The sequence below is a fragment of the Aquila chrysaetos genome, chromosome 8 (assembly GCF_900496995.4).
Source record: "Aquila chrysaetos chrysaetos chromosome 8, bAquChr1.4, whole genome shotgun sequence".
NCBI lineage: Eukaryota > Metazoa > Chordata > Aves > Accipitriformes > Accipitridae > Aquila > Aquila chrysaetos.
This window is the reverse complement of record NC_044011.1, coordinates 4527914-4551025: the sequence shown is the minus strand read 5'-3', so window position 1 is coordinate 4551025 and position 23112 is coordinate 4527914. Positions and strand designations below refer to the sequence as shown.

The 23112-nt window shown below is 48.2% G+C and overlaps 2 long non-coding RNA genes across 3 annotated transcripts; one reads left to right on the top strand and one right to left on the bottom strand.

Moving 5' to 3' along the window:
- Positions 1-1393: 1393 nt before the first annotated feature.
- On the bottom strand, positions 1394-15116 carry LOC121233490. The gene is made up of 3 exons (XR_005933025.1): positions 15026-15116; positions 9387-9389; positions 1394-1421 (listed from the first exon to the last, which is right to left on the bottom strand). It is a non-coding gene; the product is annotated as an uncharacterized LOC121233490 (long non-coding RNA).
- LOC115345217 lies at positions 14448-21810 on the top strand. 2 transcript variants are annotated; one of them, XR_005933021.1, is made up of 2 exons: positions 14448-14778; positions 19790-21810. It is a non-coding gene; the product is annotated as an uncharacterized LOC115345217 (long non-coding RNA). The 2 variants fall into 2 exon arrangements; XR_005933022.1 differs by having other exon boundaries at positions 19762-21810.
- The last annotated feature ends 1302 nt before the right edge of the window (positions 21811-23112 follow it).

Genomic DNA, 23112 nt, shown 5'->3' with positions numbered 1-23112 from the left:
AGAATGCAAAAATAGGACATTTCAGAAATGTCACACCTGCCTCAGATCATATATATTTTTAGCCCGGTTCCCTCAGGAAATGAAATCCATGGAGTCATTCAGAGTCTGGCCTGGCTGGCTGCCCTCTTCGTAATAACTTTTGAACATGAGTTTCACTCAAATTTGACAGACTGGAGATCTCAAAGATACTATCAAGCTCCTACACGTTTAGTAAAAAGAGGTGATCATCGAGAAAAGCCACAGCTGTGCCATGACTCAGTCTGCACCAGGCAGGAGGCAACGCACAGCCCCATACCTTAAATCGAAAGGAAATCTTCATTCGTTCTGCTGCTTGCACAAGTCTGTGTTTTTATCCCAAGCGATTTCAGGCTAGGCTTGGTTTATTTATGCTAAAGTTGTCTGAAAAAACTTGAGATCTAGGGTGTAGGGGGATTTCTTTTTTTTCTTTTTAAAGAAACACTAAGCGTTCATTCATCTCATTATTCACCAGGGCGAAGCTTTCTCCATAGGCACAGACTGAAAACAAACAGCCTCCGGAGACGCCTGCTCAGCCCTGCCCTTTGCTTTGGCTCTCACCAGGACAGAGGGATAAGGCTGCCCTCGCTGTATCTGGCCCCCACCCCTCCCAGCCACACTGTAAGGTTCTTTTTTCACTGATTTTCTCATGATTTTGTCATTCTGGGAGGACAGGGAGGGAGGGCCGCCTTCGCTTGTCATGATTTTCCCCAAGAATAATTGCTGGTGCTTTCTACTGTCTCTGAGTTGTTGTGTGCTCTTTATTTCTGTTGTATCTTAAATGAAGTGGTGGGTGTTTTCTGATTTCTCTTGGGTTTTTTTAACTTGTACTGTTTTCTCATGTATACATTTTTTTCACAAGCCAGTAAGATGATTTGAACATATTTACCCTAAAAGCATTTCTCCCGCCCCCTACATCTCACCTCCAGAAACCCTGGTATAAGTGAGAAGGATTTTTTAGCCTTACTCTTCCCAAGTTTCTGGCTGTCCGTATATTTTAACTGCTCACTTTTAGTTCTCAATGGACAATCATAGGAACCTAAATCTCATTTCCAGCACAAACAGGAAGATTAAGAAAACACACCCTTTTTAAGAGATTCCAATCTGAACCAAGAGACTGCTTGAAGTGTCCCAGGCTTGAAACCAAACTTCCTGCTGGAAGCTGTGGGCTGAGCTCTTGTTTAGGATGCACCCAAGCTGGCAGAAAGTCCCCCCTGGTACATGGCCACATCTTGCTCTCCTTTGCTCAGCAACTTCTGTCATTTCTTCTTCTGAAACTTTTGGTGCACGTAATTTCCCCTCAAAACCACTATTTCCTATTTTCTTCAACATGTTTTTATTTTTTCAGATAGCCTTCACAGCCAGTTCTAGGTACCCTCCATAGCTGGAGATCCTGGAGTCTCCCTCTTGAGTTGTGAGGCAAACTCACCACCAATCTAGGCTTTCTAGGTTTTCCCTTGCCTCTTGGTCTGCTAGGATTTCCACCAAAAAAGCCTTGCACAGCACTCTCATCATCTATCTCCTCCTCCTTGCCTCCGATCATCTCTCCTACCATGTCTCTTCTACTAGGTTGTCCCCAGCTATATTTCCTGCAGAGCATCCTGCCCAGGTGGTCCCTGAAGAAGGGCCACGTTTCCCACAAAGCCCAGGCCTGGTGAATGTGACCAAGGTGGGCAGGAGACATGATGCTGCCCAGCCTGTGAGCCATCACTAAGGTGACAGGGAGAAGCAGCAGATTCCTCATTGCCATGGTAACAAGATGTTCCACACTGTGCAGCGGGGCAGGATGCTCTGTGCTCCACGCATCTGGCCAGACTTTGGGGGACCCAGGGTGTTGGGGACCATGGGGATCCTGACTTTGGTGCTTTGTAGCTGCTCAGGTAAAAGATCAGTGTGGAGGTGGATATATTGTGCTCTGACTCCTTGGAGGGCCGACAGGAGCCTTGGAGAGGTGACCAGAGTGACCTGAGCACCCTCCAAGCTGAGCCCGAGCACTGCCCCTCTGCTTTCCTCCTAGGACAGCCAGCGTCCCTGCCTTGGGACCTGCCAGCCATCTCCAGCTCAGAACACCAAGGCGGTGAGATTTGCAAAGCTCTCCTGCTGGACCTCCCTGACCCATGCACTCCTCTTTCCTGGGTGAAGTAGTCTCCCCATCCAGCCTGTGTCCAGGTGTTGGGGAGAGGACCCTCTCCTTGCTGCCCACTCTGCCAACGACCTGGGCAGAGGATGTGGCTTTCCAGTCATTGCCAACATGAGCAGAGATGGTCCAGTCTGACTCTGTGGTCTCTACCAGCTCTGCTCACCACAGCCTCACTTCTTGCCACTTATTCCTCCAGCTCCTGGCATTTTCTCTCCTCTAAGCACATAAAAACCTCAGGTCTCCCTGTAGGATGGTCCCCAGTGGGGCTGGGTCCATCCACATGCCACACAGGTTGCCAGCCTGCTCCAGTGGCTTCCCAACCCTCCTCTCTCCTCGGTTCCAGGCCTTTTTTTTGCAATGCCCTGAAATTCCTCAAATGTGTCCCCAGCTTTTGTCTCTCTTTCTCTGGCCTAGGCCTTGTCTTCATCCACAGGGACAGCAGCCTGTATTCACTGCCCTGCAGCCCTATTGAGATGGAGGTGGCTGATCCCACCTACCGCTGGGTGCAGGACAGGGCAGGTAAGGTCCTGGCTCCTCTCAGCTGCACAGACAGGAGCAAGCAGCTGCGATGAGCTCTGCTACTGGGAGGCAAGAGAGGGGTAGGAGGGGAAACAGCCACCCAAGGAAGGAGCAGGTCTGTGGAGCAGGTGAGAAGCACGTGAAGACGGGCATCTCATGAGATTGCATGTGTTGGGAGATGCTGAACTGCAAAAAGGACATGAGGTTATGGGGTAATACCCATTTTTCTGTCCTAATAAGGTCTGAGAGGTTTTGTTAAGAAAGTTTTCAGGCATTCAGATGGTTCTTTTGCAGATAGCGACATTTCTGGCGGAGGAGAGAGCACTGGGTTTCTTAATTTCTTCTTCCCTCTCCCTCAATAACTTATCAGAGAAGGAAAGGGAAGAGCAGCTTTGGGAGTCCTTGTAGAGTGTTAGCAGTGGTTTAAGGAGACCAAATATGGGGCAGTCCAGGAGAGCATGACATAGCCACCCAGGAACTGGGCCAACTCAGCACAGGACAGCCAACTCCTGGTGATCACTGTCAACCCCTCTGCCTTCTGCACTAGCCCCCAAGTTGTTCTCAGTCACCAAAGAGGGACATCTCCTCTTCCAACACTTCCAAGCAGGCGACAGTGGGAAGTATTCCTGCACCATCTCCTACATGAAGCACGGGGTCCCTGTATCCCAAACGTTTCACTACAGCATCTTTGGTGAGTCCAGCGCCATGCTAACAAGCAGGGTGGCCAACCCAACAAGGGCAGGAAGGGTGGAGAGGCCATGGGGTGAGAGGAGGGATGGGACCATACTCAGCTCTCGGGGTGAAGGAGCTCTCTCTTGGCAAGGGGGAAGAACCAGGCACCTTTTGGGGTTTTCTCCCACAGGCTACCACGTGCTCGGAGGCCTGGACACTGTGCTGCTCTTCCACAGCAAGCTCTGTGAGGATGAGTGGACCAAAAGCTTCCTGTGGGGTCTACAAGATAAGCTGAGGCAGCTGGAGATTGAGCAGCACTGCAAACTCCAGTTCACAGCCACCTTCTGCTTCCCCTCACTCAACAACCCTTCAGATGAGTTCATCATCCAAGTACAGCTAGAAGGTAGAGGCTCAGGCAGAAGCACCACAGCAGAGTCCCCAGGGGACAACGGAGGCGGTGGGGTGGAGTGAGAGAAGTTCAGGCATCGCAGTTTGTGCTTGCGGGGGGAAAAGGGAGGCAGCACAGGGCTGAAGGGAGTGTAGTGAAATTAGGGGCTCTTGGAAGGCAGTGGTGTCTAATGGCTAGATTTGTTCAGGGCTTTGCCCATCTCCTGCTGGAGCTGGGGCTGCCTAAGCTGCACCAGTGACTCTCCGTACTCTAGTGTCCCTCTTTGGGCCCCAGTGGGACGAACACTGCAACTCCCAGAACATGGAGACCATCACAGACTGCTACCACAAAACAGTCCAGCACAACCTTGGGCAGGTAAGCACTGGAGCCAGCGTATTGGCAAAGGAGGGAGCATGGCACGGGGTGAGGGGGGTGGAACCGGCACACTCTCTCCAGGCCCAGGTATCTTCAGCAGTGCTGGAATGAAGACGAGCACCCCTGAGGGTTTGCTCGGTCTCCCTGGGGCCCAGCTAGAGCTCCCACTCAGGCTGGTGTGCAGTGCCTGTTTCCCTTGGCTCACATGCCACAGCTCCCACACTATGGCACTGGGAGGACATTTTCTGTGCAGCAAGGTCTCAGCTTCCCTCTTGGACCCCAACATTGCCCTACTGAGCTCTGCCTGCTCTGCCCTCCCCAGGTCCAGCTCGCCCTTACGAGGTTCTTCAAGGAGCACAAGTCCTTCCACATCACTGGGGCAGATATTCCCAGCACAAACTTCACCAACCAGTTTATCGGCTTCTTAAAGACCAAGCAGTGCAGCGGGGGCTATGGGCAGACCAAGCAGCTGCAAAGATGTCTCGACTGTTGCAGTGAGCCAAGAGTCCACAGCCCTTTGGTCCCTTCTCTTCTTTCCCCCTGCTTGTCTCTTCCCCTACCCATGCACAGCTCTGTTTCTGGGTCCTTGCTGCTCTCCCCATGCACACCCAGCCCAGGGAATGTAGTGGACAGCGTAATTCTGAGCCCTTAAGCATCAGGGCTCAGTTTCCCTGACTATTCCTTGAACACAACTTTATCAAACAGCCAGTGCCATTGCTTAGAAAGGCCTTTCTACATGTCCTTTCCTCAGTTGTATGCCCACCAGGCATGTTCAGCCCTCCTAAGAACAGCCAGTGCTTCCCATGCCCTGTTGGGACCTACAGCCTGATTTATGGGATGGCATTTTGCACTCCTTGCAAGGACGGCATGATCACCAGGGTGCCAGGCGCCAGCTCCATGATGGACTGTGTTAAGAAGGAAAGGACCAAGCAGGGTACACAGATCATCTGCTACTGAAGCAGGGCAGGGAGGGGACTGGGGGACTCTGAACTGAGGGCAGGGACTACAGTGGGACCCCAGAGCAGCTGCCCCAAAAATGCTGGCCATGGCAACTTCTACAGCCCTTGGAGGTCCCTTTGGGGAGACAGGTACTTCTTGTCTCTTCCATCACCATCCCTGAAGAGATCACAGCTCCCTCGCTGCTCCTCACACCACGGCAATGCTCAACAATCTGATTTCTCTCTCTCCACCTTGGTGTCCACAACTTGCCTTAAGCTCTGACAACCTCACTGCTAGGAGTAATGTAGGTCACAACGTCCCTGCTTGTTTCTGGGGCTGGGGAGAATTAGCATCAGGATCATCTCCAGGGCCTTTAACAGTGGGACTTCTCCCTTTGAGTCAGTCCCACCCATTTCTCTCCCCTCAGCTGTCTCCATCGTGCACAGGATCCCAGTCCTGCTTCTTATCATCTTGCCAGCATTACTAGCCATCAACTTTCTCTTCATCCTGTAAGTCTGAGCTCCCTCTCCCAACACGGGACATTCTGAGGGCAGATTGTTGGTGTTGAGTCCCCCAGCTCTACATTCCTCCTTGGAACAGGAGATGAAGGAAAACCTGAGCCCATCACTGTGACACCAGCAGAAGGTGGCATGGCAGAACAAGGGTGCAGGACAGCAACAGCTGGGATAATTCTTGGCAATAGCTTACGCAGCCATATAGGGAGTGGTTGGGTATGGCCCTGGGGAATCCTGGCTCTGAGGAATCCTGGCCCTGAGGGCTGGTGTTGGGTGGCTGCAGGGCTCTGGTGCTAGTTCCTGGCACAAAATTCCCATTTTTCACTCTGGGCTTCTGTCTTTCTGTAGCAGCTCTTGTTACTGTTTCTATCAAGAGTACCAAGCGTCATCTCCAAGGGCTTCCAAGGTGACAGGAAGCACCACAAGGATGGAGACAGTAACCAGTTTCCTCAAGATCCCCAGGCAGGGCCCCCAGGCTGGCCCTGATTCTGGACCTGCCAGTGACGCCAGTCATCTGGACACCAGCGCATCTCAGGGGGGTGATGAGGAGTGCACACATGGAGAACCATCCCCTGCCATGACCTTGAACCTTGCTACTGTGACTGGTGAGACAACTCCTGTGCTGACACTGGAGGACAGAAAGGACACTTTTTGAGATTCTCTCCATGAGCACAGCAACTTGAGGGGACAAGATCTGTCCAGCCACTGCTGTCCATTTTGTTTGTGTCCCCAACCACCTCACATTGGCTGAAATATCCAGCAACAGAGAAGAGGGATACCCTCCTTCTCCTCTCTGAATTTTTCTTCCCAGATAGCTCTGACTACAACCACTCCTTTTGCTAATAAAGACTGGCTTCTATTTGCACCTCTCTGCAACACTGGATGCTCCAAACACAGCAGGATTTGGCTGTTAAAAGGAGGGGACCTATCATACAGATTGAACCAAGTGTTTGTCTTTAGTTGTGGAAGGCATCATTCCCAGTCAGTCTTGCACTAAGGAATGACTCGGTTTCCTGCCTATACCACTTTTTTATACATCCCTGAAAAAGCAGCCCCTGGGTAGAGCTTAAGCCAGAGCATTTGCTGGGTCAAGGTTATATAGGACAGGGCAGGAGAAAGCTCAGCCTCAAATCTCTTCATTTTCAGAGCCAGGCCTTGCCATACGAGGGACACAGGGCTTTGGGAATGATTCCCACCTTCGTGGTCTCAGAGATTAGCATCTGTAGCTGAAACTTTCCTGAGCCCAGCAGCTGTTGGAGAGTCCAGGAGAGGGCAGCAATGCAGTGAGAGAGGCACCGCTCCAGCACAGAACAGCCTGGGCAGCGAGTGGATGATTTTTAGCAGAAATAGGCTCTGGATCCAAAATGCAAGGAAGAAAAGGGCTTGCATTTTGCTTCTGACTCAAGGCTGACTCTGCTTCTTGGAGTAGAAGAAGCACACTCAGAGCAGTGGCATCGGTGCAGCTCCAGGACTTGTGTTTAGTATGGTAGTTTCAGGGGCACTAAGCTGTCCCAAGAAACTTAGCAGAAAGTGTGGGCTGGCAACTGTTTGCTGAGGCCCAATGAAGGAAGAAATGGCACGATTCATCCATTGCCTGCAGACCAGCTGGCCCAGCAGTGGCCAGTCCGTGGGCAGGAATGCCAGAAAGTGCCTTGGAGATAAGAGAGGGGAGTAGAGCAAAGTGGAGAAAAGGCAGAGTAAGGGGCAGGTGTGTGCAATGTCTGAGGGGAGGGGGCTGTGAGTCTCCAGGTAGGAGGTGCAGGCAGGAGATGACAGGAGGGCCACTGGTTAGCTATAAAGCTCCGTGGTTCTTCTGCTTCTCATGGCTCTTCTCCAGCTCACAAGGCTCCTCTGTGGGACTGCAGCAGATGATTAAACACAGTTTTGGCATCAGCAAGACGAAGGTAGGGGAAAAGCCAGTGATGGGAGTGCTGGCTTTCAGGTTCTCTGAAGCGTGGAGAGCTGGAGTAAAACTACAGGAAAGGAGATAGTGGGAACAGGCAGGTCAGTTCTGGGTCTGTCCCCTTAAAGTTGCTTTGCCAGGCTGGAGGTGAAGTCCCTGGGGCATGGGCACTGAGGAGCACTGGGGCTTTCCCCCTCTACCGTGGAGCCTGGATGTGCTCAACCTCTTCAGTCACTCTCAGCTTCTCCCCTCTGCAAAATCCTACAGGGGGCTGCAAACCCCTTTCTGAATGAACCTGCATGCCAGCAGGGCTGCAGCCCAAACCACAATCATGCTAATGAGGCAAAGCTAATGCCCACCCGCTGCCTTGAAGAGGTTGTGTACATGCCAGAGAGACCCAGCAACATGTAATGAGACTGCTCGCTTGGCACAGGCTGGGATGAGGAGGCAGTGGCAGCTGCTGCCCAACTTAGCTCTGCAGCCCAGCTTGGAGGGAACAGATTCCTTCTGACTAATCTTGAGACAAGTGTAATTAGCAGGGCTGTGGGCAGAAGTCATGGTTTTCCCCTGTCCCTGGCTGTGTGGGCTGTACTGTTAGTTTGTGGGGAAGGGGTGGGGGGAAGTGGCTCTCGATACAGGCTGTTTTGCCCCTGCAATTAAGGGCTGAGCAAAAAGCCTGACAGTGAAATTCCCCATACCCAAGTCAGTGTCCTCCAGGAGGGTTCAAAGAACTGGGCTATGAGAGGGGTTTGGGCAGAGCAGGGCTGGTAGCCTGAAGATAGGCAGATGATGTCCAGCTGATGGCATGGCTGCAAATAAGTATGGGACTAGTGTACACATTGCTCTGAACACTCTGTCATGGGGTTGGTCAAAAGCCTTTCAGTTCGTTATGTTTTGCAGGTTCCTGTTTCTTTCCTACAATATGTCATAGTTTAATGCACTACTGCCTTCCTGGTGCTGCTGTTCCACGTGAACATGAAAAAAAAAAAAAGGCTGCCTCCATTCTGGGTTTAATTCAAAAGTCTGTTAAGCACTCATGTTATTTTCAGCATCTGGGGATGTTTGTGTCAGGATGTGTTTAGATGCTTCCCTGGACTGGGATCTAAGAGAAAGACCGAGGTCATTGGGTTTCTGGAAAACCAAAGGGATTTTTGGTGTGGGGTGGTAAGGCAGTAAGTGGCAGCAACACAATCATTTGTAATCATCTGCCCACACTGCTATTTAACCAGACTGAGATAAATAATTGATGCTTATGTTTGCAAGCAATTATCTTGAAAATATTCTTATTTATGTCAGAATTCAGTCTTGCTGGATCTCAAAAGGCCTTCTGTTAAATCAGGGCAATTCTGTGCATGTAATAGAACCTTTTCAGAAGTAATTCGGGAACCAAAGTTTCATCTTCCCAAGGTTCCTCAGTAATTGCCTTTTTTTAAAAAAATGTTCTGGTCCAGAATTTATTTTATGCCTAAAATCCAACTAGAACACTGTGATCAACTCTATGGGGAAAAAGCAATGGGAAATTTTTATTGGCCAGAATAAAGAAAAAAAACAAGTATTGGATAAGTAGAAACACTAATTTCAAATGGGAAATCCAAAACATTTTGGCAGGAAATCATTAGACCTCTCAGTTTTATATTGGGGAGATGTTTTCCTCTGAAAATGAAAACATGGTGAAACTTGCCTGCGTTTGTAAAACTTCTGGAGGTCACAAAGTCAGTCCTACACAGCCCAGGGGAGAAATCCTGAGTAATGCTGCTGCCCAGTTCTCTGCGGGGGCCTGAATCCATCCCAGAAGAGATTTAATCTCCCCAGTAAATTCAGGGTTAGGGCTTTCTCCCCAGGCTGCCAAACACCTTTCTTTGCATGTACCTCTTCACTCATCTTCCTTTCCACCATCAGCGACTGGGTAGCCCAAAATACATGCTGGCTTTGCACATTTTGGAATATCTGTGCTGGTGTGAGAGGCTGGGGGCTCTGCTCTCAAACTGTTGTCCCAGTTTTGCCCTCATGCAGACTTGTTTGAATCAAGACCCATGCCAGTGAAATGGGAGCTGGGAGGTACAGCTGGGTGAATTAAGAGTTAGGAACCAAAGTCATATTCATAATTCATAATTTTCAATTGCCTTTACCCCCGTGATATGAAATGATGCCTCCACTGATCCCACATGACAGGAGGAGCAGAGCAGTGCAGAACTGGGCCCTCACTTGTATATTGGCATCCACGACAACCTCTCATTTCTATTTGCTCACAGTAATTGCTGAAACTCTCCTGCACAGAGCACCCCTTGCTGGGGGTCTAAAGGAGCCAAGGGACAGCAGAGTGTCTGTAGTGAACACACATGTGAGGACTTTGGGGACGGCACAGAGGTGCGATGCTCACAAGGACAAGAAACTTTCCATGTAGTTCCAAGGTTATGAGTGTCACTGCCCTCAGTGCTCTGGCATCAGTGGTGATGGACAGACCCTCCAGAGGGTGAGTCACTCCATCCCCGTAGCTGCCTTGGGCTCCAGAGGCACCCCAAGTGCAGAGTGCCAGCAGGCATGGATATGACAGACCCCAAGTGAGCTTGCCCTCAGTGAGCAGCCACGTCCCCCATGCATTGTAAAATTATAAGCTCATAACTGCCCCTGCAAGCACAGCAGGACTTTGCAGCGCAGCAGGAGCCACCCTGGTGTCAAACAGCATCAATGCCCCCAGTGAATCCCTCTCGGGAGGGCTACTCTGCCCTGCAGTGCTAACGCTGTGCTGTTTTCCAACACCAAGGCCTGCAGGCTCACAGGCCCACAGGTTTTAATGACGTGGGGAAATTTCCTCCGGACAAAGGAAGTGAGTGGGGTCCTTTGAAGCCCAGCTCCCTTCCCCAATCAACAGCAGCAGGACCACTCGGCTCACGTGATGTCTCATTAGGTAGCTCTCCTGGGCACAGGATGTGTCCCAGGGAGGCTGCATGTCAGCTCCAATAATGAGGCAAATTGCAACCCAAACCCCTTTGAGGTGGCTGCTCAGGCCAGTAGGGCCAAGCCTGCTGAGAAACATTAAAGACCCCCCATCTGGCTCACAGCCCTCCTCCCCCAGGATGGGGTGGATTTGAAGGCAGAAAATGAAGGTCTGGCTTTTGATTAGCATGTGGCAGTGCCTCGAAAAGGAAAGGCATGATGGGTGGGTGTAGGAGTGAAGGGCAGTGTGTTTGGTGTGCCTGTAGCTGTCAGTGACAAGCTCACTACTCTCTAGTTGCACAGAGGACCCCAAGAGAGGAAAGAATTTTTGCATGACTGCAAGCTGAGCTTTTCTCGGCCTTTCTTGCAGGCTGCCAGGCTTGAGCAAGGGGTTGTCACCAAACAGTAGAACTGGGCCAGGGAAAGGCCCGGGGCCAGCTGAGGGCTTCTCGGTGCTGCAAGCAACATCAAATTTTGCCATCTGATGAAGGATGACTGTGGCCAGATTCATGTGATCTTCAGTGTGAGGAGTTGACTGTTCTTGCTGCTGGGGATGGAGGAGATGGTAGTGCTGGGGTTGCTGTTCCCAGCCCCTTGCCACCCACATCCACACATCAGCACTTCTGGCAGCAATCAGCTGAACTATCCTGAGCCTGGCACAGGCAGGGCAAGGGGCACCAACACTTCTGAATGAGTGAACTCCATCCAGACGTCCTCCTCCTGGCCCCCTAGTCCTCCCCGTGCTGGAAGACAGCCTCCTGCATGGCCTGTGGCAACAATTCAGGAGAGCAGCTTCCAAGTTTGCCCTTACTGAGGCCATCTGCATCTGAGCTAGCCCACAGGTCTCCAGTGGGTTGCGGTCCACCTGTCCTCCAAACACCCTCTCAGGGAAAACAGCTTGTGCCATGAGGCTGTCCCCTTCTCCTGGAAGGCTCTCTATGTTGCAGGGGTCCATCTTTCTTTGAAAGCCAGTATGGATGTGGTGGAGGTGGAAGCAGGAGGAGGAATTTCCTCTGGTAAGGAAGAGCTCTGCCTCTTTTATGCTCATTTTCTCTCTTCCTCAGGCTTTGCTGCTGTTTTGCTCCCAGTGCCCCCTGAAACTCGGGGCCTCCCAGCAGCAGGGTAAGCCAGATGAACGTGGTCCTGCCGGTCTGACAGGTGCCAGAGGTGACAGACTACACCTTCTCCCTTTGGATTCTGGGACTGCTGAATAAAACCACTTCTAAAACATATCTGATCGCTAACTACTTGATACACAACTGGAGATTTTTAATGAAAAAAAACCCTGAAATAATTATGAGCAAATACCATGATTGCTGTTGTTTGTGATGGTTTATAATACACTTCCTATCTCAAGGTAACTGCAAGTTCAGTTTACTATTTGCAGTTCCAGCACCTGCTTGTGTAACCTCAGCCTTAAGCAAGACCTGCTTTGAGTTGGAGCATATGGGATTGTTTCTTTCTTGTTAAAACTGCCTAATCCGATGGAGGGATAAAGACCTTGATGACAGCCTTGTATTAATTCACTGCAACTCCAGGAGTATCTTGGATCCCGACTATCCACTGCACAGCAGTACCCTTGCACATGTGGCAAACAGCCGACAGACAGGGAACTAGTGCAAAAACTGAGTTGTTTCTGCTGCTTATGTGATGTAAGATGGACTTCATCACACCTCACCAGGGACCTAGGAAAGAGTGCGTCCCCATGCCTCGCACAACATGTTCCACTCCAAACCATGAAGACAGTCTGCCCAGACCATCGCATCTCACCCAGTACCTACAGGGAGATGCAGATTGACTAGCTTAGGTGCAGAGGGAGAACATGGGAGTGCCCAGAGAGCTGCATCAGGGGCTGGCTCGTGCTGTTGTCTCGGAGGTGAACCCCAAAGGCGGCAATAGCTCCAGGATCAGTACTGGCAGTGGGACACTGCTGTTGGGTCTGTCTTCAGCAGCCTGTGCTCTCTTGCTTGGCTTCTCTTAACAGTCCCCAGTCCAGCTGCAGCTGAGGACTCTTCCTGCCTGACCACAAACCACCTGGATTTCCAGGAAAAAGGGCTGCCTAGTTGGCAATGCCAAGGATAAACTCTCATGGTAGCACCTGCCACTGTGAGCAAGCTGGCTTTGGGCTGGAGGTCCTTGGTGACACAAGCAAAGAACAGGCTGCCTGTCACAGACAGCTCCTGCCAAAAGGCACCAAAGAAGTGAGAAGCTCAGTCATGAACTCTCCCCAGAGGAGAATGTCTCCCTGACAGTGGTTTGATCCCTGAGCTGAAGACTGCACTCTGAAGAAATGAGATGTAGAGATTTTTCTCTGCAGACAATAAATCATGGCAGTGATTCACTTTGATCTTATCCAAAACATGAATAAATACAGAGCTGCTCCACCATCTCAGGTGGAGTACAGAGCTAACTAATTGTCTGAATGCTGATGGGCAAAGGGCTGTCTTGCCAGCTGCTGTCCATAGGCAGCAATTAATTAGAAGTGTTCCTGTGTAATTTTGCATATCTTTTCTTTCAAGCCCAAAAAGACCACTATCCACTTGGTGTGCTCTTTCTCCTCCAAAGATACATACTTGCTATCATATGCAAGATGTAGGAGATAATTAGTGCGCTTTGCTCACTGCTGATGAGTTCTCAGCTGGAGACCGTCCACTTTTGAGCATCACGCCTTAAAAGATGACAAATTAGAGAGGGCAGATGGCATCTGGAAGGCCTGAACCGCTCCCTCTGCAGAACTGAGAGGTCAAAGGTATTCAGTTCAGGTCAGAGGCAGCTAAGGGGGCAGGAGCAGGCTACCAGTCCCTGAAATGGTGTTGAGAGATGGCTGTCCACATCCACTGAAAGGCAGGCAAGCAAATTTGCATAATTCACAGCCCAAAGGCTTTGGGCTGGATATTAGACTATCAAGCAATGAGAATTAAGTTATTTAAAGAAGTACAGTTGCCTTCATGAGAAACCAAGCAGCTATGTATTACCCCCAGACCCTCTTCCATTGCATCGGCTGGGGCAGAAGGGATCCAGGGGACAGCCCAGGCCAAAGCCCAGCCCAGCCAAGTCCAGTGCTGGGTAAGGGCCCTGGTACAGCAGCGATATGTCCTCCACCTCTGAACCACAGAGGGCATGTGGACCCTACCCAAGGCTGTCATGCTCATCCCCAGAGCCCTGTGGCCGCTTCTATGCCCTGCAGACTCCAACCCACCCCACGGGAGCCACGAACAGCCGCTCCCAGCTGCAGAAGCCCATTTTGCAGAAGACACATCACCTCCTGAGTGCCCCAGGCACCCGCTCTCCCCCTTATAAGTCCCATTCAAGCGTTTTCATCCCAGACCCGCAGGCTCCCAGCAGCAGCAAGAGAGACCGAGCGATCCACCTCAGCCCCGCCGCACCCTCGGGGCCTCCCCTCAGGGAAGCACGGGGGCGGGACTGCGTGCTGACCAATCCAGCGCCGTCGCCGGGGCTCCTGGCCAATCCCCTTCTTCCGCGCCTCACCGAGGCTATATAAAGCTCCTCCTGCGACCGTTATGCGTGTGGGTGCCGCTGCTGTGAGGGAGGGCTGCGGGCGGGAGAAGGGGTTTCTCTGAGGCGAGTTTCTCTGAGGGGTTGCTGCGGGCTTAAGCCTTCTGAGAACCACAGTGGTTTGTTTGAGCGGCCGATTTTAAGGGGAAAACGGCCTGGAGTTTGTGATAAATTCATCTTATGTATTTGTTAATCAAACCAGTTTTGTAAGCCTTGCACAATACGTTTGCTTTTGCAAGGCAGTGTTAGCTCTTGCAAACTGGTGTAGTTGGAAACTTTGTAACTGCAAGGTCCTGCTAAGTGAACAAGATATATCAGCTTTCAATGCCTAATGAGGAAGTATTTTAAAGTACGCATGCTCTAGATGACAAGAAACACAGAAGAAGACTACAACCTACATCCCACGACCTCCTAGCAACAAGGCACGCAATCGCAGAAGATACTAGACAAGGCCACATGGACCCGGACTCTAGGCTTTAACCCGGCAACAAGGGATTATAAAAGGGGACTCTGAAGGGGTTGAGGGCGCGCCGTTGGTAGAGCAGAGACTCCCCGGCCACCCAGCACTGTTTTGCCTGTTTGCGGCTTGCTTCAATAAATTTTGATTGGATTGTCCACGGGCTGGCGTATAATTTGTCGTCACCACTTATAACAATTTTGGTGCTGTGACTCGGATAAGGTTAACTTGGTTCGGAATCTAAACTCTGAGGAGGCGCCCCATCTTTGGATGGCCCCAGAGTGGACTATATCCTTTCCAAGACCCTTACCTCCGAACCCTAAATTTGGCAAGCAGGCAAAAGAATACTGCAGTACCCCGTAATTTTTGTGCACGAAGATCCGGACGAAGACTCCAGGTTAAGTGAGTGTTAAAAGCGTTCCCGTTCGGTCAGGGTGGGTTTCCCGAAGTGCGCATGAACGAGACGCTCCTGAGAGGAGCGAAGTGAGTGCGGACCCTCTTGTAGTGCGGTTCTCATTGCCCGCGAGGGCGTGAGCCACGAACAAGGGGTGCGCGCGTGTGTGTGTGTAAAAAGGCACTTCGGAAGATGGGGCAGAAGAAAAGCAAGCCTTCTGACTCCATGAGGGGCCCCAAGGTGAGGTTACCCGACATAGCGCCAGACAGCCCTCTAGGATTAATGATTGCCCATTGGGATGACTGGCCGCCCAGACAAGGCAAAAGTAGAGAAAAAATGATATATTATTGTATGCAGGTGTGGGGTGGTAAACAAATCAGAGGAGATTGGGTATTTTGGCCTGGTTTTGGATCATTTGAGGATTGGATATGCCAGGCCCTAAACATATTGTAAATTCTAAGGAACCCTTCAGTTTAGAAGAGAGTGAATATGCTAGTTTATGGATAAGATTAGATACCTGAGTCCACGTGTTTACTCTAAGTGAAAAGAACCATAGGAAAAAAACTAAAAACCCCGAAGAACTTACTGCACCTCCTCCCCCTTATGTTCCCCCTACACCCGCGCCTGACCCAACCCCCCCTCCCTCCTCTCCCCCGACAGCCCCAGACCCAGACTGAGGCTCTCCTAGTTCCCCTGAAGAGACTCGGAGAATAACGAGGAGTCAGACTAGGAGGAAAGAGCAGTTAGAGGAAAGACTATATACCCCTTATGAGAAATAGCTATGGGAGGGCCACAACCTGGCATGGGATTTGTGCCAGTACCTTTGAACTCCGGAGATATAAGGGAATTTAAGAAGGAGATGGGGAACCTTTTAGAAGACCCTTTGGGAGTATCCGAGAGGTTAGACCAGTTTTGGGGTCCTAATGTATATACCTGGGAAGAGTTGCAGGCAATTTTAGGCATACTATTCACAGTAGAAGAAAGGGAAATGATTCGAAGAGCAGGAATGAGAGTTTGGGATCAGCAGCACCAACACGGACCAGGCGCAGATATTAAATGGCCATTACAGTGGCCAAACTGGGATAACCAGAATGCAGAACATAGAACTCATATGGCGGATCTGCGTACTATAATTGTTCAAGGCGTTAAGGAATCTGTTCCCCGAGGACAGAATATTAACAAAGCATTTAGTGAACACCAAAAGAAAGATGAGACCCCCCACTGAATGGTTAGAGAGACTGAGAAAGAATCTGCAGCTCTATTCCGGGCTGGACCCTGCCACTCCGGTAGGGCAAGCCCAGTTAAAAACTCAGTTTGTGGCGAAATCATGGGTAGATATTAGAAAGAAACTGGAAAAGTTGGAAGATTGGCAGGAGCGAGGATTAGATGAATTGTTAAGAGAAGCTCAGAAAGTGTATGTGAGAAGGGAGGAAGAGATCCAGAAAAGGCAAGCAAGGATTTTGGTGGCAGCTGTCCGAGAAGGACAGAGAGGAGTAGCACCCCGTACGGGGGGATGTAGTGCCCAGGGGCCAAAGGAAAGACCCCAGGGAAGCCAGGGTGACACAAAGGATTTGAGACAGGTTGAGTGTTTCTACTGTCAAAGGAAAGGACACCTGAGGAGGAACTGTAGAAAGCGTATACAGGATGAACGGATGTTTAAAGAAGATTAGGGGGGTCAGGGGCTCTATTTGCTGGGGACCCCTAAGAAAACAGAGCCCTTGATAAAATTAAAATTAGGTCCCCAGCATCAAGAAGTAGAGTTCCTTGTGGACTCTGGGGCAGAAAGATCTACTGTCCAGTCAGTGCCCCAAGGATGCTCACTGTCCTCGGAGAAATTGCAAGTAATAGGAGCAAAAGGGGAATCGTTTCAGGTACAAGGAGTGGAAATAGAAACTCCATCTCAGTTTGGAATAGGATCCTTTTTGTTGGTACCTGAAGCAGAATACAATTTATTAGGAAGAGATCTAATGATTGAATTAGAAATTAACTTAGAAATAAAGAACCAAGAAATAGCGGTAAAATTGTGTGTTTTGACAACGGAGGATGAAGCTAAAATCAATCCTGAAGTATGGTCTACCCCGGAGTCAGTAGGACGATTAGACATTGCTCCCTTTGAAATCACTATTAAGAACCCAGAAGTTCCAATTAGAGTCAAACAATATCCCATGTCACAAGAGGGCAGACATGGACTACAACCAGTGATCGAAAGGTTGTTGCAGCAAGGATTATTAGAACCTTGCATGTCACCACACAATACCCCCATTCTGCCCATAAAGAAATCGGATGGGTCCTACTGTTTAGTACAGGATTTAAGAGAAATAAATAAGAGGACTATTACTAGATTCCCAGTGGTAGCCAATCCATATACTTTACTGAGTCAACTTTCCCCCGAATTAAAATGGTATAGTGTAATAGACTTAAAGGACGCATTTTGGGCCTGCCCTCTAAAGGAGAAGTGTAGGGATTATTTTGCCTTTGAATGGGAAGATCCTGAGACCCATAGGAAACAACAATTAAGATGGACTGTACTCCCACAGGGGTTTACAGAATCACCAAATTTGTTTGGGCAAGCTCTAGAACAAGTATTAGAAACTTTTGAATTAAACCCAGAAGTGACTTTAGTGCAGTATGTAGATGATCTGTTGTTAGCTGGGGAAGATCAGGAGACTGTTAGAAATGAGAGCATTAGATTATTGAACTTTTTAAGCCTAAAGGGATTGAAAGTTTCAAAGTCTAAATTGCAGTTTACTGAAGAGGAGGTAAAATACATAGGACACTGGCTGAGCAAGGGAACTAAGAAACTAGACCCTGAAGGAGTGAACGGTATTTTATCCCTTCAGGCACCAACAAATAAGAGGCAGATAAGGCAATTGTTAGGACTTTTAGGGTACTGTAGACAATGGATTGAAAATTATAGCAGCAAAGTGAAGTTTTTGTATCAGAAATTAGTGGGAGTAGGATTAATAAAATGGACTCCAGAGGATGAACAGAGTCTAGAAAACCTCAAAGCTGACCTTGTAAATGCTCCGGTGTTAAGTTTACCCAATATTAAACGACCATTTTATTTGTTTGTGAATTCAGAGGGAGGAACAGCCTTTGGGATACTAACCCAGGAGTGGGCTGGAAGAAAGAAACCCTTAGGCTATTTTTCCAAACTATTAGATCCGGTTAGTAGGGGATGGCCTACTTGCTTACAAGCTATAGTAGCCACGGCCCTTTTAGTTGAAGAAGCTGGGAAAGTAACTCTAGGGGGAGAATTGAAAGTATATACACCTCATAACATACGGGGAGTATTACAGCAGAAGGCAGACAAATGGATCACTGATGCCAGGCTGTTGAAATACGAGGGTATTTTAATACATTCCCCCAAGTTGGAACTTGAAACAACTAGCTTGCAAAACCCAGCTCAATTCTTATATGGGGAACCAAGCGAGAACCTAATTCATGATTGCGTGCAATTAATAGAACACCAAAACAAAATTAGAGAAGATTTAGAAGAAGAGGAACTACCAAATGGGTTGAAATTATTTGTAGATGGGTCATCACGAGTGGTAAATGGGAAGCGAAGATCAGGGTATGCGATAATAGATGGGACCACCCTAGAGGTAAAAGAATCTGGCCCCCTCGATGCGACGTGGTCAGCCCAAGCTTGTGAATTATATGCGGTATTAAGAGCTTTGCAGTTATTGAAAAATAAACAAGGGACGATATTTACAGATTCCAAATATGCATTCGGGGTAGTTCATACATTTGGCAAAATTTGGGAAGAACGAGGGTTAGTGAACTCTCAAGGGAAGGGCCTAGTACATGAGGCCTTGATAAAACAAACTCTAAAGGCTCTAAGAGGACCCAAACAAATTGCAGTAGTACATGTGAAAGGTCATCAGAGGGGTATCAATAAACAAATAAGGGGAAATAATTTAGCTGATGAAGAAGCAAAGAAAGCCGCCTTACTAGTCGTAAAGGAAGTGGAACAGACACAGACTCCAATAAAAGCCAATGGTATCATGAGTTTTACCACTCAAGAAAAGGAAAAACTCAAGCAAGCGGGAGTTATTGAAAAGGACAGGAAATGGTTTCTCCCTGATGGGAGAGAAGTAATTCCAAAGGGGGCGGCATGGAGAATAATGAGAGAATTTCACAGGCAAACTCATTGGGGAGTACAGGCATTGGTAGACCAATTCGGAACTAAGTATATGTGTATAGGAATATATGATATAGCCAAGAAAATTGTTGGGGAATGTTTAACGTGCCAAAGGGTAAATAAGCATCAGCTCAGGGAAAGAGTACTAGGAGGGCGCGAACTGGCTAAGAGACCATTTGAAAGAATACAAATCGATTTTACCGAACTTCCCAAAGTGGGCAGATACAAATATCTCCTAGTACTAGTGGACCATTTGACCCACTTTGTGGAGGCCTTTCCGGTAGCCCGAGCCACTACAAAAACTGTAGTCAAGGTACTGCTGGAAAACATCGTACCGCGGTATGAAAACATAGCAGTAATTGATTCAGATCGGGGACCCCATTTTACCTCTAAGGTTATCAAGGAGGTCTTGGATCTCTTAGGAACTAAATGGGAATATCATACCCCATGGCATCCACAGAGTTCAGGAAAAGTGGAAAGAATGAATGGCGAAATTAAGAAACATTTGACTAAATTGATCATTGAAACTAAAATGAATTGGATAAAATGTTTGCCATTAGCCTTATTAAATGTAAGGACACAACCCAGAGCAGACACTGGGGTCTCTCCTTTTGAAATGTTATATGGGATGCCCTATGACCTAGAAATGCCGATTGAGCACCCAAAGGTAGAAGAAAAATTCTTACAGGAATGTATCATCGAACTCATGAAGAGACGGCAAGAACTAATAAAGAAGGGACTGATAGTGCAGAAGCCACCCTTAGATATTGCAATACACAAAATTACACCTGGAGATAAGGTATTGATCAAAACTTGGAAAGAATCATCTCTAACTCCCTGTTGGGAGGGACCGTTTCTTGTTTTGCTTACTACAGATACTGCAGTCCGGACTGCCGAAAGAGGGTGGACTCATGCAAGCAGAATCAAAGGACCAATTCAGAGCTCACACTGGGAGGCGATCAGAGACCCTGACAGCTTGAAAATTACGTTCCGAAGGAAAGCGGATGAGTGAGACTGTCTTTTGTAATGACCCTAACTGTATATGTTATCCCTTTGTATGTTACAGGTGTAAACTCTGTAGAGAAAAGTGGTGGGTCCATTGCCCCTATGGATATTCCCCTAGCGGTATTTGCCACGAATGTTATAATTACGAACGGGAATTAACTGAGCAAGCATTACGTGTGGGAGTAGCAACTGGGAAAATTATAAAAGACTCCAAAGAGTGGTGGGATATCTTTGCCAAAGGCATAAACCCCGAGAAGTGTTGTTTCCATGCAAATGAGCCCTGTCCAACGAAGGCCGAAATCGTGCATGTACCCTGCAGACGGGTCGTGACCAGAGTGAGGTGTGGAGTCTGGGAGGTGAAAAATAAGAGTTGGGAGATCTATAAGTCAAAGTTGACTAAATATGACAAAGGAGGATCTCCTGAAGAATACGACTGCTGCTGAGAAGATGGTACACCTCGCTGCTCTAAGCAACAGAGTAGGCAGAGGAGAAGGCAGAGGCGTACTGCTGTGGGGATTGAGGTTAATGAACCACCTCCAGAAATGGCACACGAGGCCCCTTGACTCACAACTCCCAGACCCAACGACCTCAGGGCCGCCCCGAAGTTCCTCATCTCCCTCAGGGAATAAAACCGAAAACCAAATTAAATGTCAAAAAAGTGGAAATGCTTATAGAAAGGGCAAGGCCACACCACTTTTCTCAATCTTAAATCTAAGTATGTGGATAATAAGTCTGCTACCAATGCTGACGAAACCTGCCTGTGGGAATGAGAACCCTCATCAACCATGTAAGTGGACGTTTAGTAGATGGGATGATCAGAAAATTCTTGATACTACCATTACCACAGGGGCACCCACATTTATTATTACCAATTGTAAATTATTTGAGACCTTAATAGGAGATCATTATGTATGTCAACAAAAAACAGATGAAGGAAATGCAAAAGCCACCTATTGGTGCCCCAGTTCTAACCCAGGAAAAAGTTATTGCAACTATCCGGGGGAATATTATTGTGCTTATTGGGGATGCGAAACTATAACAACAGGAGGTTGGAAAGTCCAAACTTCTGACCCATATCTTAAAGTTGACAGGGGACCCACGAAATGTAAGAAGCCTACTTATGGATTTGAGGGAGGTTTAGCTGATCTTGGTAATTGTAAGTACCTAATGATTCAAATATTGCAACCCCAACATGATGGATGGGAAATTGGTAAGACCTGGGGAGTAAGATTTTGGGAACAGGGAAGCGACAGGGGAATACTTATTGTTATCAAAAAAGAAAAGATAAAACATCCGCAGGCTGTAGGTCCTAATTCAGTAGTTAAGGAACCCAAAATATTACCCCCAACCCAGGATATAACCATAGGAAGAAGTAATATTACCGAAGGAACCCCGAGGGGAAGAATTCAGTCAGATCCTCTATGGGAAATAATACAAGCTACCTACCGAACTTTAAATCATACCAAACCAAACTTAACAGAGGGTTGTTGGCTTTGTTATGATGTCAATCCACCTTTTTATGAGGCAATTGGAATTAATGACACATATAACTTGAGCTCAGAGGCGGCACCTTCTCAATGCTCTTGGGGAAATAGGAAGGAAGGAATAACCATGCAACATGTTACTGGAGTAGGGGCCTGTATAGGTACAGTACCTAGGGCAAAGCAAACACTGTGTAGTTCCATTAATACCAGCATCAACAAAACTGCTGAAAAATGGATTATTTCCCAGGAAGGAGCTCGATGGATATGTTCGAAAACGGGACTTACTCCGTGTGTATCTCTAAGTGTGTTTGATGCTTCTCGCGAATACTGTATACTAGTCACTATTATCCCGAGAATATTGTATCACCAAGAAAGTGTAATTTATGACTATTGGGATATTGAAACACGAAAAAGAGTGAAAAGAGAACCCATAACTGCAATTACAATATCCACACTGTTAGGTATTGGGGCAGTAGGAGCAGGGACGGGAATCACCTCGCTCATCCAACAGAAACAAGGATTAAGCTCCTTAAGAGCTGCTGTAGATGAAGATTTAGAAAAGATTGAAAAATCAATAACAGCATTAGAAAAATCTTTAACCTCACTATCAGAAGTAGTGCTACAAAACCGGAGAGGGATGGATCTCTTATTACTACAGCAAGGGGGGCTCTGTGGAGCTCTAGGAGAGGAATGCTGTTTCTATGCTGATCACACGGGAATAGTTAGAGATACCATGACAAAATTACGAGAAGAGTTAGAAAAACGGAAGAGGGAAAGAGAAGCCCAACAGAACTGGTATGAGTCCTGGTTCACCCAATCCCCCTGGTTAACTACTCTGCTGTCAACCATAGCGGGACCAATAGTTGTATTAATGTTGATTTTAACCTTTGGACCTTGTATATTAAATAGAATTATTGAATTAGTAAAAAATTGACTAGAAACTACACACCTGATGTTATTAAGAAGGCAGTATGAAGCCGAGATTGTTGAAAGAGAAACTCCACTTCTTTCTCTACCTCAAGAAACCGTAATCCGGTTTGATCAACAAAATGATGAAAACAAAAAGGGGGGATTGTGATATTCATCTTATTGTATTTGTTAATCAAACCAGTTTTGTAAGCCTTGCACAATATGTTTGCTTTTGCAAGGCAGTGTTAGCTCTTGCAAACTGGTGTAGTTGGAAACTTTGTAACTGCAAGGTCCTGCTAAGTGAACAAGATATATCAGCTTTCAATGCCTAATGAGGAAGTATTTTAAAGTACGCATGCTCTAGATGACAAGAAACACAGAAGAAGACTACAACCTACATCCCACGACCTCCTAGCAACAAGGCACGCAATCGCAGAAGATACTAGACAAGGCCACGTGGACCCGGACTCTAGGCTTTAACCCGGCAACAAGGGATTATAAAAGGGGACTCTGAAGGGGTTGAGGGCGCGCCGTTGGTAGAGCAGAGACTCCCCGGCCGCCCAGCGCTGTTTTGCCTGTTTGCTGCTTGCTTCAATAAATTTTGATTGGATTGTCCACGGGCTGGCATATAATTTGTCATCGCCACTTATAACAGAGTTGAAGTTGCAGACCCCACCAGCAAGTGCTAAAGTGGGTCCATGGTTGGGAGCATGTTCTGAGGCAGCTTTGCTGAGAGCTGTAGTCATCCAGAGCAGGAAGGTGCTTGGTTTCTTTGCACGGCCACTTAGGGGTTGTAATTA